This window comes from Protopterus annectens, chromosome 8.part0 (assembly GCF_019279795.1).
Source record: "Protopterus annectens isolate FY-2018-M chromosome 8.part0, PAN1.0, whole genome shotgun sequence".
NCBI lineage: Eukaryota > Metazoa > Chordata > Ceratodontiformes > Protopteridae > Protopterus > Protopterus annectens.
In genome coordinates, this window is record NC_056741.1 from 936628376 (window position 1) to 936644205 (window position 15830).

Here is a 15830-nt window from a genome sequence, read left to right on the forward strand (position 1 = left end):
CAAGTCACTCAACAACAAGTACTGTTATGACTCTGTCATAGTCCATGTTGGAGTGAATAACTTGAGACGTATCTCTCTGGACTATATGAAGACAGAAATGACAGAACTCTCTGATAATGTGTCCCAAACAGGTATGTCACTAGCCCTAAACAGTATTGTACCCTAACCCAAGATAATACCGCAATATAGACAAAAAAATGATTGCTATCAACAATTGCCTCAGCTTCCCATATCAGCCCAAGGGGATCCAGTATCTGTCACTCTGGGAGGATATGGTAGGCAGACCTTGTTGCTTTGCTAGAGATGGTCTGCACTGTCCCCTCTAAGCTTTTGGATACTGGCAAAAGCCCTTGGTTTACTTCCGAATTTATTTAGTAATTGCCATTATTAATGTAGAGGAAGAGCTGGGCTGGCTGGAATACTGTTGGCAAGTAAGGCTGAATGCTTGCTTTCCACCAGGGCTGAATAATGGAGAGGGATTTGTTATGTACTTAAAAAGGAAAGGACAGAAGCATTAATTTTTTCGTTTGTTGCATTGTGTTTGAAATTTTAAAATGTATATAAAGGTGTGATTAGTCTGAACAAGTCATGTGATGCTCATTTAGCAATCATATGATGGTTTTAGGCTTGTTTAAAAATGTTTAATGAGTCTTTTTACCTCAGTGTGAAGAAGTCTCTGTGTAGAGTAAGGATGACAAAAGTGCTAACTGGAGGTTTTATTGTTCATTAAAGTGGTGGTTTCCATTTGGAGTTTACGACTTTTTTCTTTGCTACTTTGTATACAGTTCATCTGCTGCTTTGAGGAGATCTCCATAGTGCTGTTGTTAGGCAATGACAAAATAAACAAATTTTCCAACATAACAAAAATTAATCGAGACAAACTCAGGGTCATGTTGCTTAATTCTAAGAATTTAAACATGAAACTGCACTCCCTGGAAGCATTCCTCACCTTGGAGGATTCTGATATCTGTGCAATTACCGAGGCATGGTTCAAGGCCATTGAGAGCACCCTGGCTGTGCAAAGATACAATGCCTTCCACACATTCAGACTTCAAAATGAGTGCAAAGGAATGAAAGGTGGAGGTGTATAGATCTTCATTAAAACCAAATACACTTTGAGATTGGTCAAACAGCACGAATCTCTTGAACTAGTCCCTACTGCCTACCTCAGTTTACTGGAATTCCTCACCATACAGTCTAACACTTTAGACGTGTGAGATTATAGTATCCTTCCATAGACTGAGAGACATAGATGAGCAAAAACACGCTTGCCCAGATGTTTATGTACTTTGTTAACATAGATGCTCTGGAACAGATAGTCTGCACCCCCCACTAGGGCTTCTAATCTTCTGCACATAGTACTCACCAACATGCGCGGGGGTGGGGGCACTGTACTTCCCTATGCATGATGCCCTCCCTGATTAGGTCAGACCACAAATCAGTCTTGTTTGAAATAACGACTGGAACTGACACCCTCACAAGAACAAAAATTATAAAAAACTTCACAAAGGTTAACTATAGCATACTAAGCGATTGTATAAAAAGCTTCATACCACCCACAGTCACAGACATCAATGATCACTATGCAAAAGTGTATGTATATGCTGTATACAAACACTTAATCGACTGCATAAAGTTTGCTGTACCTGACTGGATGAAAAACAGGTCTTCCCATAAAAACAAGCCATCGTGGTGGACTTCAAGTATAAACAGATTATATAACAAGAGGTAGAAACTGTTGTCCAAAAGCAAGAGGGATATCAATTTGCAGAGGAGGAATTCCCTCCTAAACCTAAACAGGAAAATCAGAAATCTGGTAAAGTCTTCTAATGCAATTTATGAACTAAAATTGCATCCCTAACCAAGGATAGTCATAAGGCATTCTTTAACTACTTCCAAAGTCTAAAAGGAAATGCTCAGCTATGTGACAAACTGCTTGTAGATGGTATAACTCATACTACACTGGAAGTTATCACCAACCTACTAGCTGACAGATTCAGCCCAAACTTCTGTCCCCTGTCCCCACGCACCATATCCCAAAGTATACCTGCCACCAGTCCTCAGCCTAGTATCTCTAAAGAACAGGTCATCTCTGCACTCATCAAGGCCAAAAACATGGCCTCAGTGAGACCAGATAATATCCATAGTTGTTTACTAAACAATAAAAACAAGACCTACTGGACTCACTTGGTGTTTTCTTTAATCATACCTTGAGAACTGGCTATGTTCCCGCAGAATGGATAACTGCAACAGCAATCCCCGTGCAAAAAGGGGTCCATCAACTGACCCTGGAAAAGTACAGACCCATAACTCTAACCAGCCTCATCTGCAAGGCCATGGAAAGAATTATCATGGAACATATCAAGTAGGACATAGGTGACCTCCAAATGCTGGACCAAACCCAGTTTGGCTTTGCTAAGGGCAGATCATGCTTATTAAACCTGGTAGACTTCTTTGAGAATGTCACCAAAGCCATGGACAAAGGTAAGACAATGCACAGTGCCTATCTTGAGCTCACCAAGGCTTTTGACACAATTCCCCACTGTGGCATCATTGAGAAACTCTCACAGATAGGGATTAACCCTTACAATAATAGATGGGCTTTCAATTGGCTCACCGACAGAACACACTGTCAGAACTGCTGACTCTACCTCCACCAGTCGACCCACCACCAGTGGGGTACCACAGGGTCTGTGCTGAGTCCCTTACTGCTTGGCGTCTATTTCTCAGAAGTGCAGGGCAAAGTAGATAGCTTTTTACTTACAAGTTTGCTGATGATTGCAAACTGGGAGCAATCATTGAATTCCCCAATAATGTCAACATATTACAAGAAGGGCTAACACAAAGAACTGATTGGTGTCAAAGCCATGGTCTAAAACTAAATCCCAAAAAAATGTATTATTATTCCCTTTTGCAAAATGGAATTCCCAACAAATTATAATATTGACAGCATCCCCTAGAGTTCCAACCCAGTGCTGCAAGACTTGGGAACACAGGTTGATAGCAATCTGAACTTTGACCATCAGGTTTCCACAGTGGTAAGAAAAGCCTTCTAAGTAGCACACCTCATAAGCAAGGGTGTAGTACCCAATTCAAGAGATGTTATAACTCCACTGTACTCAACCCTCATCAGACCACTAATAAAGTATAATGCACCCTTTTGCATGTACCTCACCAGACACCTGCAGCAGCTGAAGAGACCTCAGAGGTTTCTCACTAAGAAAATACATGGACTCCATACCACTTGGACAGGCTGAAAGCCCTGTCACTTTACTCTGTATCTTACAGGCTGCTGAGCGGTGTCCTGTGCCTGGCCTATATGGCAATCTCCAGCACTGCCATAATGGAAATGCTGCACATCCGCAAGTCAAATGGCTCAAGAGTCACTCACTCTATGGATCTCAACCTTGCTTGCGACAATAACAGATATGTCTCCCAGAGACTGAAGCTTCTCTGGAATAATCTCCTTATTCACTTAAAACTGAGCTCCTTACAGACCATATTCAAACGCAACCAAGATAAATGGATGGGAGACTGCAAATTTGTCTCTGGGGTTCCACCCATGTTCCTCATGGACAGGGGTGCTGATGTTGATAACAGGCCCACTCTATTCATAAATTCATTTGGCGAACTACCCAAAAAAGAACAAATGGGGATACTTGGGATTAACATGGCTAGGCTTGTAAAGGCTCAAGGGCTGCTATTCTAGTAACTTCTTATGAACCTATGAACCTATGAAGAAATTTGTACCGCATGTTATATTCTGCCTTGTCTATCAGAGATTGATATCAGAGTATAGGCAAAGATAAAGGGATATGGGAAGTCTAAGTGAAAGACCTGCTCTGAAATGTTTTAGATTAATCTGAAACAGAAACTGTTTTGACAAGGGGAGTTATAATTAGTTGGGCATTTAGAATACTGCATGATAACTATAAGAATCAATCTGAAGAATTTAGAAAAGATTGGGAAGAGAGACTGGAAAAGCAGTTTACAGTGGAACAATGGGAATACATATTTATGGCTTTCAAGAATGCTTTCCCTATTGAAATGCTGGCAGTCTAAAAGCTGAGTGCAAACAAGTAAAAAAAAAAAAGACTGAAAAGATGGGAGAAGAGTAAATCTCAGAAAATCACTCTTTTCCTTTAAATGTCTTTTGGCAAGAGGGGGGAGCAAGCCCCACTTTACTCCTGACACCCTCTGAATTTATATATACCAACTGTGAGATGGGCATACCTCAGAGAAAGGAGAATATTCTGAGAAATTAGATCTCAGACTTAGAACTCAGTATATTTCAGTCCATTCTTTTGACAATTCAGTCTCCATATTTTGAGACTCGCTGTAGTAGATCACAATATTTACAATATCTTTACTCTGTCTCTACCTCCCCTTCTTACTGCTTGCAGTCCTGGTGTGCTGTTTGGCTATACAGGAGGCTAATCTGCTTCAGCTTCCAAGCCCACTGATCGACCCTGCCTGGAACCTCCTGAGGTCAAGATTCCCCTGTGGTGTCTTCCTATACATCAAGACTGTATTCTAAGTAGCTAATCTGCTTCAGCTTCCAAGCTCACTGATAGACCCTGCCTGGGACCTCCTGAGGTCAAGATTCACCTGTGGTGTCTTCCTGTACATCAAGTGTATTCTAAGTATGTCCAGCCTAAACTGTTAATTGCTGTATTACATGCTACCTGTACTGCTGCTCCTGTGGAGGCCAAACTCTTGCACATCCTCAGGACTTTTTCCTGTTTCTCTGGTGCTAACCTGCTCCCCACTCTGCAATCTCCAATCTACCTTACCTGCTCAGTGCAACCTCTCCCTCTACCTCTCTCTGCTTATCCTATTTCTATAGCCTTTGAAACTGCAAACTGCACTCTTCTATCTTCCCTGCCCATCTCCTGGTCTTTCTGTACTACTAATCTACTGCCTTCTAATCTCTACAGAGCCACTCAGTCTAGTCTATTCTCACTTGGCATAGTCTTCCCCCCTTCATTCTCCTACTCTCTAGTCTACCATACTTACCTGCCTTTCTGATTGTTCTTGGATCTTCTCCTTGGGTACCTATCCTGTTTCTGTCCCTTCATCGACCTATTGGCTATCTACTACTTAGTCCTGTTCTGTACTTATTCTACTGAATTGCCTGCTTCTTATTCCTATTATGTTCTGTACTTATATTGCTTTCCCTGCTTTCTTATTCCTATACTATTGTCAGCCTTGCTTGAACTGTTTCCAGCCTTGCTCTTTCTTCGTGGCTGCCCCCTCCTTCTAGAGTGATATCCGTGCCTCTCCCATGATCCTTTATGCCTTTTAATTCCTTACGTGCATTTTATCCTGGGCCATCTTTACTCTCTCTCTCTCCCCTTCTTACTGCTCGCGGTCCCGGTGTGCTGTTTGGCTACACAGGTGAGTGTTACAGTAGCTGTAATCTTGTGTTTTGACTACTGTTTATAATCAGCAGGAAACAACCATTTTCCCCACATGTTTTTGCTGCTAATCTAAATGTTGCACATTTTATATTATACTGTGTCTTACTAGCATTTTTCAGTAGCATTTTTTTTTCTCAACCTGCATGCTTTTGCTGCTAACTTGTTTGACATGTTTTGCTGCTAATTTAGACATTGCACGTTTTATATTATAGTGTTACACACTAGCATATTTGAGTAGCGTTTTTCAACCTACCTGCTTTTGCTGCTAACTTAATGTCGCACAATTGTTATGATACTGATTCTGCTTTGCTAATATGTTTGTCAGTCTAGCGTTCTTTCTATAGCGCTTTTGCAGGGACCCTTAAAGGGATGTTACTCATATAACCCTACACTGTATCACTGGCCCCTTAGTCATGTCATAATGTGGGAAGTGTATCTATGCAGGTAACAGCATTCTGTTTCCAAGCCTAATGCTGATAGCTGAATGACGCTCATTCTTTTCATTTACTATACGACTTTGAATTCACTTGTGGACATTTGCGTTCTGCTGTAGAGCAACTCCTATGTTTTTAAAGGACTGTAGTTTATGCTTCCTAACCTATCTTGCCAGCCCAGTTAGTCAATATTGCTCTTTTGTCTATTTGTGTTGCTGTGTCCATATTGGAACAGCAATTACTGTTAAGGGGAATGTTTACGTTCTGCCTGCATAACTAGTCTATGAACTACTGTGGGAAATGCTGTTTAATTTGGATATTCTTGGGAGTCACCCTGATGACTGTTGCACAGGGTTTTGGGCTTTATTTAGCATCCTGTTTTTCTCCTGTACTATGTTGTTTTTAGCCAATTTTGCTACAGTGATTGTTGTTTTCTATACCCAATGCATTTTTACCAGTACAGTTCTATTGCGTCTATGGAGTAGACTTTTTAATACACTGAGAGGAGTACACTTGCTGAATGTCTTGTACGTGTGTATATTAATGTCTACTGATTGTTCTAGCATGTTCTGACCAGCACATTTATAGTTCACTTTCTGGGGACTATTCACCTTAGTTACTGTGCTAGGATTAATATTGCTGAATGTTTATGCATACCATTTTCACTGTACTGCATTCTAGTGTCTGCTGCTGCTCACACTTACCCTCATCTGCCTAAACCCATATACATATTGATTCTCACATTACTCTTTCCAGTTAATTTCCCCATTACCGTACTGTTTCACCTTTATATCCCCCTGTCATCCTTAGACTACACTTTCCCCTGTGTAGTTTTTCATACCAGTACTTGCTTCCCCCCACCCTGAACACACACTAGGCCCTCCAATTACTCCTTGTCCCTATCTCCTCTTACAACCCTCACCTACAGCCACTCTCTCATGCTGCGCTGTATTACTCCCCTCGTTTCACATTAGTACCTTTGCTTGTGGTTTTCAGTAGCCCCAGTTATTTGAGCATCCTTTTCTTCCTTAACCCCTCCTTTCTCTCTTTTATTTTTTGTAGGTAGCTAATCTGCATCAGCTTCCAAGCCCACTGATCGACCCTGCCTGGAACCTCCTGAGGTCACGTTTCCCCTGTGGTATCTTCCTATATATCAAGAGTGTATTCTAAGTATGTCCAGCCTAAACTGTTAATTGCTGTATTACATGCTACCTGTACTGCTGGTCCTGTGGAGGCCAAACTCTTGCACATCCCCAGGACTTTTTCCTGTTTCTCTGGCGCTAACCTCCTCTCCACTCTACAATTTCCAGTCTACCTTACCTGCTCACTGCAACCTCTCCCTCTACCTCTCTCTGCTTATACTATTTCTATAGCCTTTGAAATGCAAACTGCACTCTTCTATCTTCCCTGCCCATCTCCTGGTCTTTCTGTACTACTAATCTACTGCCTTCTAATCTCTACAGAGCCACTCAGTCTAGTCTATTCTCATTGACATAGTTTTCCCCCCTTCCTTCTCCTGTTCTCTAGTCTACCATACTTACCTGCCTTTCTGATTGTTCTTGGGATCTTCTCCGAGGGTGCCTATCCTGTTTCTGTCCCTTCTTTGACCTATTGGCTATCTACTACTTAGTCCTGTTCTGTATTTATTCTACTGAATTGCCTGCTTCTTATTCCTATTCTGTTCTGTACTTATACTGCTTTGCCTGCTTTCTTATTCCTATACTATTGTCGGTCTTGCTTGAACTGTTTCCACCCTTGCTCTTTCTTCGTGGCTGCCCCCTCCTTCTAGAGTGATATTCGTGCCTCTCCCATGATCCTTTATGCCTTTTAATTCCTTACGCCCGTTTTATCCTGGGCCATCTTTACTCTCTCTCTCTCCCCTTCTTACTGCTCGCGGTCCCGGTGTGCTGTTTGGCTACACAGGTGAGTGTTACAGTAGCTGTAATTTTGTGTTTTGACTACTGTTTATAATTAGCAAGAAACGACCATTTGCCCCACATGTTTTTGCTGCTAATCTAAACGTTGCACATAATATATTATACTGTGTCTCGCTAGCTTTTTTAAGTAACATTTTTTTTCTCAACCTACATGCTTTTGTTGCTAACTTTTTTCACATGTTTTGCTGATAATCTAGACATTATACATTTTATATTACAGTGTGTCTCACTAGCATTTTTCAGTAGCGTTTTTCAACCTACATGCTTTTGCTGGTAACTTAATGTCGCACAATTGTTATGATACTGAGCCTGCTTTGCTAGTATGTTTGTCACTCTAGTGTTCTTTCTATAGCGCATTTGCAGGGACCCTTTAAGGGCTTTTACTCATATAATTCTACACTGTATTGCTGGCCCCTTAATCATGTTGTAATCTGGGAAGTGTATCTGCAGGTAACGGCGTTCTGTTTCCAGGCCTTATGCTGATAGCTGAATGACGCTCATTCTTTTAATTTACTATAGAACTTTGATTTCACTCGTGGACATTTGCGTTCTGCTGTGGAGCAACTCCTACGTTTTCAAAGGACTGTAGTTTACGCTTCCTAACCTATCTTGCCAACCCATTTAAATAGTCAGTACTGCTTTTTTGTCTGTTTGTGTTGCTGGGTCCGTTCTGGAACAGTAGTTATTGTTAAGGGGAAAGTTTAGTCTCTCCCTGCATAACTAGTCTTTGAACTACTGTGGGAAACGCTGTTTCATCTAGATATTCTTGGGAGTCACCCTGACAACTGTTACACAGGGTTTTGGGCTTTATTTAGCATCCTGTTTTTCTCCTGTACTATGTTGTTGAAGCCAATTTTGCTACAGTGATTGTTGTTTTCTATACTCAATGCATTTTTATTAGTACAGTTCTATTGAGTGTCTATGGAGTAGTCTTTTTAATATACTGAGAGGGCTACACTTGCTGAGCGTTTTGTATGTGTGTATATTAATGTCTACTGATTGTTCTAGCTTGTTCTGACCAGCACATTTGTAGTTCACTTTCAGGGTACTAGTCACCTTAGTTACTGTGCTAGGATTAATATTGCTGGATGCTTATGCATACCATTTTCACTGTACTGCATTCTAGTGTCTGCTGCTGCTCACACTTACCCTCATCTGTCTAAACCCATATGCATATTGTTTCTCACATTACTCTTTCCAGTTAACTTCCCCATTACTTTACTGTTTCCCCTTTATATCTCCCTGTCATCCTTAGACTACCCTTCTCTCTCCGTAGTTTTTCATACCAGTACTTTCTTTCCCCCACCCTGAACACACACTAGGCCCTCCAATTACTTATTGTCCCTATCTCCTCTTACATTTGCCTATTGTAACCCTCACCTACACCCACTCTCTCATGCTACAATGTATTACCCCTCTCTTTCCACATTAGTACCTTTGTTTGTGATTTTCAGTAGCCCCAGTTATTTGAGCATCATTTTCTTCCTTAACCCCTCCTTTCTCTCTTTTATTTTTTGTAGGTAGCTAATCTGCTTCAGCTTCCAAGCCCACTGATAGACCCTGCCTGGAACCTCCTGAGGTCACGTTTCCCCTGTGGTGCCTTCCTATACTTCGAGTGTATTCTAAGTATGTCCAGCCTAAACTGTTAATTGCTGTTCTACATGCTACCTGTACTGCTGCTCCTGTGGAGGACAAACTCTTGCACATCCCCAGGCCTTTTTCCTGTTTCTCTGGCACTAACCTGCTCCCCACTCTGCATTCTCCCATCTACCTTGCGTGCTCACTGCAAGCTCTCCCTCTACCTCTCTCTGCTTATCCTATTTCTATAGCCTTTGAAACTGCAAACTGCACTCTTCTATCTTCCCTGCCCATCTCCTGGTCTTTCTGTACTACTGATCTACTGCCTTCTAATCTCTACAGAGTCACTCAGTCTATTCTATTCTCACTAACATACTCTTCCCCCTTCCTTCTCCTGCTCTCTAGTCTAGCATACTTACCTGCCTTTCTGATTGTTCTTGGGATCTTCTCCGTGGGTGCCTATCCTGCTTCTGTCCCTTCATCGACCTATTGGCTATCTACTACTTAGTCCTGTTCTGTACTTATTATACTGAATTGCCTGCTTCTTATTCCTATTCTGTTCTGTACTTATACTGCTTTGCCTGATTTCTTATTCCTATTCTATTGTCAGCCTTGCTTGATCTGTTTCCACCCTTGTTCTATCTTTGTGGCTGCCCCCTCCTTCTAAAGTGATATTCGTGCCTCTCCCATGATCCTTTGCGCCTTTTAATTCCTTACGCTCGTTTTCTCCCATGCCATCTTTACTCTGTCTCTCTCTCCCTTTCTTACTGTCTGCAGTCCAGGTGTGCTGTTTGGCTATACCGGTGAGTGTTACAGTAGTTGTAATCTTGTGCTTTGAATACTGTTTATAATCAGCAGGAAATGATCATTTGCCCCGCATGTTTTTGCTGCTATTCTAAAAGTTGCACATTTTATATTATAGTGTGTTTCACTAGCATTTTTCAACCTACATGCTTTTGCTGCTAACTTAATGTCATACAATTGTTATGATACTGAGTCTGCTTTGCTAGCAAGTTTGTCACTCTAGCGCTCTTTCTATAGTGCTTTTGCAGGGACCCTTAAAGGGATGTTACTCATATAACCCTACACTGTATCACTGGCCCCTTAGTCATGTCGTAATCTGGGAAGTGTATCTATGCAGGTAACGGCATTCTGTTTCCAGTCCTTATGCTGATAGCTGAATGATGCTCATTCTTTTCATTTACTATACAACTTTGAATTCACTTGTGGACATTTGCGTTCTGCTGTGGTGCAACTACTACGTTTTCAAAGGACTGTAGTTTACGCTTCCTAACCTATCTTGCCAACCCATTTAAATAGTCAATACTGCTTTTTTGTCTGTTTGTGTTGCTGGGTCCATTCTGGAACAGTAATTATTGTTAAGGGAAAAGTTTACTCTCTCTCTCTGCATAACTAGTCTTTCAACTACCGTGGGAAACGCTGTTTCATCTAGATATTCTTGGGAGTCACCATGACAACTGTTACACAGGGTTTTGGGCTTTATTTAGCATCCTGTTTTTCTCCTGTACTATGTTGTTGAAGCCAATTTTGCTACAGTGATTGTTGTTTTCTATACTCAATTCATTTTTACCAGTACAGTTCTATTGAGTGTCTATGGAGTAGACTTTTTAATACACTGAGAGGAGTACACTTGCTGAATGTCTTGTACGTGTGTATATTAATGTCTACTGATTGTTCTAGCATGTTCTGACCAGCACATTTGTAGTTCACTTTCTGGGTACTAGTCACCTTAGTTACTGTGCTAGGATTAATATTGCTGGATGCTTATGCATACCATTTTCACTGTACTGCATTCTAGTGTCTGCTGCTGCTCACACTTACCCTCATCTGTCTAAACCCATATACATATTGTTTCTCACATTACTCTTTCCAGTTAACTTCCCCATTACTGTACTGTTTCACCTTTATATCCCCCTGTCATTGATGGACTACACTTCTCCCTCCATAGTTTTTCATACCAGTACTTGCTTCCCCCCACCCTGAACAAACACTAGGCCCTCCAATTACTCCTTGTCCCTATCTCCTCTTACGTTTGTCTATTGCATCCCTCACCTGCAGCCACTCTCTCATGCTGCACTGTATTACCGCCCTCCTTTCACATTAATACCTTTGCTTGTGGTTTTCAGTAGCCTCAGTTATTTGAGCATCCTTTTCTTCCTTAAACCCTCCTTTCTCTCTTTTATTTTTTGTAGGTAGCTAATCTGCTTCAGCTTCCAAGCCCACTGATCGACCTTGCCTGGAACCTCCTGAAGTCAAGATTCCCATGTAGTGTCTTCGTATACATCAAGAGTGTATTCTAAGTATGTCCAGCCTAAGCTGTTAATTGCTGTATTACATGCTACCTGTACTGCTGCTCCTGTGGAGGCCAAACTCTTGCACATCCCCAGGCCTTTTTCTTGTTTCTCTGGCACTAACCTGCTCCCCACTTTGCATTCTCCCATCTACCTTATGCTAACTGCAACCTCTCCCTCTAGCTCTCTCTGCTTATCCTATTTCTATAGCGTTTGAAACTGCAAACTGTACTCTTCTATCTTCCCTGCCCATCTCCTGGTCTTTCTGTACTCTTAATCTACTGCCTTCTAATCTCTACAGAGCCACTCATTCTAGTCCATTCTCACTAACATACTCTTCTCCCCTTCCTTCTCCTGCTCTCTTGTCTTCCATACTTACCTGCCTTTCTGATTGTTTTTGGGATCTTCTCCGTGAGTGCTGACCCGCTCCATTCACCTTCGCTATGCTCAGACTCTCTTCACTTCCCTACCCCCAATCCCAACCACCCCTGCATCAATTAAATTTATACTTGACAATGCCTCCCCTTCCTCTCAGCCCAGCTAATCACTTTCTACTTCCTGACTATAATTTAACCCCTCCCCTCTTCAGAAACATTATACATAAACCCTACCCTTCAACCCTAGCCAACAACATCAGCTACATACCTGACCTTCTTAGCTATTCTGTGGACTATTACTTACCTACACACACCTATAACAAATCAAAATAATAATGCGACTCCTTCTCTTTACCACTACTACTTTCCTACTCCTATTCCTCTCTGCTATTATCTCTTATCACTCCTACCTTCCCCACCTTTTCACCTGCTCCCTAATCTCCTGTTCCTATTTAAATATACATTTTGACAGTTACATCATTATCTCACCATCTCTCTTTAACTTTTCTCCTTCCTTTCTCCACAAACTAACTATATTTCATACCCCTTCATACTCCCCCAAATACAAAACTAAATTTTACAATCTCCTTTTACCTTCACTCACTTGTCACATCACTAATCTACTATGCTCCGATGACATCCACCCAAATGCAGGCACCTCTCCCTCCCCCCCAATCTTACTTCACTAAGTTCTCCCTCTACCCCCCCCTCATCATCACCCTCTCACAATCTAACCCATCTCCATAGCACAAACACTCCCTTCCGGAAACATCTAACTAGCTGCCCCATGAATATACAAAGCCTAACCAAAAAAATTACAGAACTTCACTCCTAGATAGCCCAAACTACCCCACACATTCTTTCTCTATCCGAAACTTAACTGAAATCTCATATCACTAATAAAGAAATACTCCCACCCAGCTATAACATATTTCACCTTGATAGAAGCCCAAACAAGGGAGGTGGAGTAGCCATCCTCTACAAAGATGGCCTAAATCTCTCTCCTGTCACCATCCCTATCCCTGACTTCCACCCAGCTGAACTTATCATCCTGAACTGCTATCTTAACCCACACAAAAATTGCTATTGTTGCCATCTACATCCCCCCTAGGAAACAATATAACCTCCTGAAAACAACCTATCCTGGTTTACTCATAATATTGATGTCAATATTGACTGGTCCAAACTTACTGCTGACTCACCCCAGCTCAGCATCAACCTCCATGGCTTCCACCAATTGATAACATCCCCCACCTACTTCTCTAGAGGTTCATCCTCCAGCTCAACCATTGACTGGATTCTAACTAACTCCCCCTTCCTCTACCAAAACCCCAGAACCTTATCTGACTGTCTAAGTGACCATCTCCCCACTTACATCCTTAGACACTCTACCCACTCTTACACAACACACCACTACAGAGACCGTCATAAACAATCTAACTTTAATACCTCCCTATTCAACTCCATACTATCTAGCTTTGACTGGTCCATCCTTAGACTTTTCCCACTCAATGATGCAGTCACCAAATTCAACACTATTTTCCTACACACTCTTAACTCCCTTGCTCCCTCTAGGAAAATTAGAATCAAATCAAATTATGCTCATTGGATCTCTAAAGATACTAGATCCCAAATGCATAGAAGAGACAGCACCTGGAAACCTGGCATAAAACAAAGGAACCTTCCCTATTTCAGAAATATAGAGAACTGTGGAATCTAGTCAAGAAACTAACTAATAAGGACAAAAGGTCCTACTATAGCTCTGCACAACTAAACAACAAATCCAACTCCCGTAAATTCTGGGCTACCCTCAACAATATCCTCTCTCCTGGTTGCCCTTCAAATCTCTCTCCTTACCCAAACAAATCACCACAAGAAACTGCTACTCTCCTTAACAAGCACTTTAATGAAACAGTGCATAACCTCACTCACACCAACCCAAAGACAACTACTCCACCAGCCCCACCAGACCATCTGAATAAAAATCTTTTCTCCTTTCAACCTGTCTCCACCTCCTACATTAAATCACTTCTTTTGAAACTTAAACCCTGCTCACCCTCCTCTGATAATCTCCCACCATCTTTCCTCAAACTTGCTGCTGACTTTATAGCCTATCCTGTGCCAATTCTCATCAATAGATCCATCCAGTAAGCTACAGTTCCATCAATATGGAAATCTTTCTACACTATCCCTCTCCACAAAGGTGGTAATTCTGCTGACCCATCTAACTATCATCCTAGTGCCATCCTATCACCCCTCTCTATGATACTAGAAAAATGTATTTGCTCACAACTCCTGACATACCTCCTCCAGCAAAACCTTCTCACTCCAACACAACATGGTTTCCACCCAACCATAGTACATCTACTGCCCTTCTATCTTTTACACACACTATAGCAGAGGCTTGTGAAAACAATCTACTCATATCCTGTCTCTTCCTTGTCCTCTCCAAAGCCTTTGACACAGTATCTCACTCCATCCTCCTAACTAAACTTGCAAACATTAATCTATCTGCTACCTTCCTTACCTGGTTCTCCAGCTACCCCTGTTGTAGACAACAATCTGTCAAATGGCTATCTTCCTACTCTCCTTATATTTCACTCCCTACTGGAGTCCCTCAGGGCTCCATCTTGGGTCCCCTACTTTTTAATGTTTTCACAAATGAGCTCTACATATCTTGCACATACTCTTGCCTCATCCAATATGTAGATGACTCAACACTCATCTCCATCTCTAACAACATCTCAGAAGTACATTGCCTCATTCAACACACCTTTCTTACCACTGAAAAATGGTTATCAGATAATCATCTCATCCTCAAACCCAAAAAGACTAAGTGCTTGCTTTTTCTTCCCCGCTCAATATCCCACCATAAATCCACCTTTACTATCACTTCCTCCAACACAATCATTTGGCCTGAATCACAGACTAAACTCTTGGGTGTCATAATAGATGATGATCTCTAGTTCAAATTACACCTTCTCCAATGTATAAAAAAGCAAACCAGAAACTAGGTTTGCTGTATTGTAATAAAAAGTCTCTAACTCCAAATGCCCAACTCACCCTGGCTCAGGCATTCCTGCTACCCTCACTTCACCATGCTGCTCCAGTACTAACCTTTATCCAGCACCCTACCTTGACTAAACTCCAACAAACATACCATAAAATTGCTAGATTCATTACCAGCTCTCACTACACCTCACATCACTGCCTTGCCCTTAACTCCCTCCAATGGCTCAAATTCCCACAACTACTGTTAACATCCCAATTCCAAATTATACACTCTATACTATATAAACCATCTTCCTGTCCAGCTCTCTCTACCCTTGTATACACCTACTCCCCATTTCAGTCCCTGTGCACCTCTAACCAGCAACTACTAACAGTCCATTCACCAAAGAAAAATGTGGGTAAATTACTATACATATGCTTAGGTGCCCAGTCCTGGAACAAATAACCCTTAGACCTACGTACCATTATACACCCATCTCACTTTAAAAAGGAACTTAAACAGCATCTGCTCAACTCCAAAACTTGTCCCTGCTATAACCTCTCCTAACCTCCACTTTCAAATGTCTTAACTCCTACCCTATCTACCTTGACGGCTATGTACAGCCTACCAAATCTCTCAAGTATAAAGCAAATACACTTTGTAATCAAAGGAGATTACTCATCTCTAAATATTTTTTACATATACAAGGTCTCATGCTGGTATACTATCCTACTCTTAATCCCTCCTCTACTCTTCCTATTATGTATATATCTTATTCCT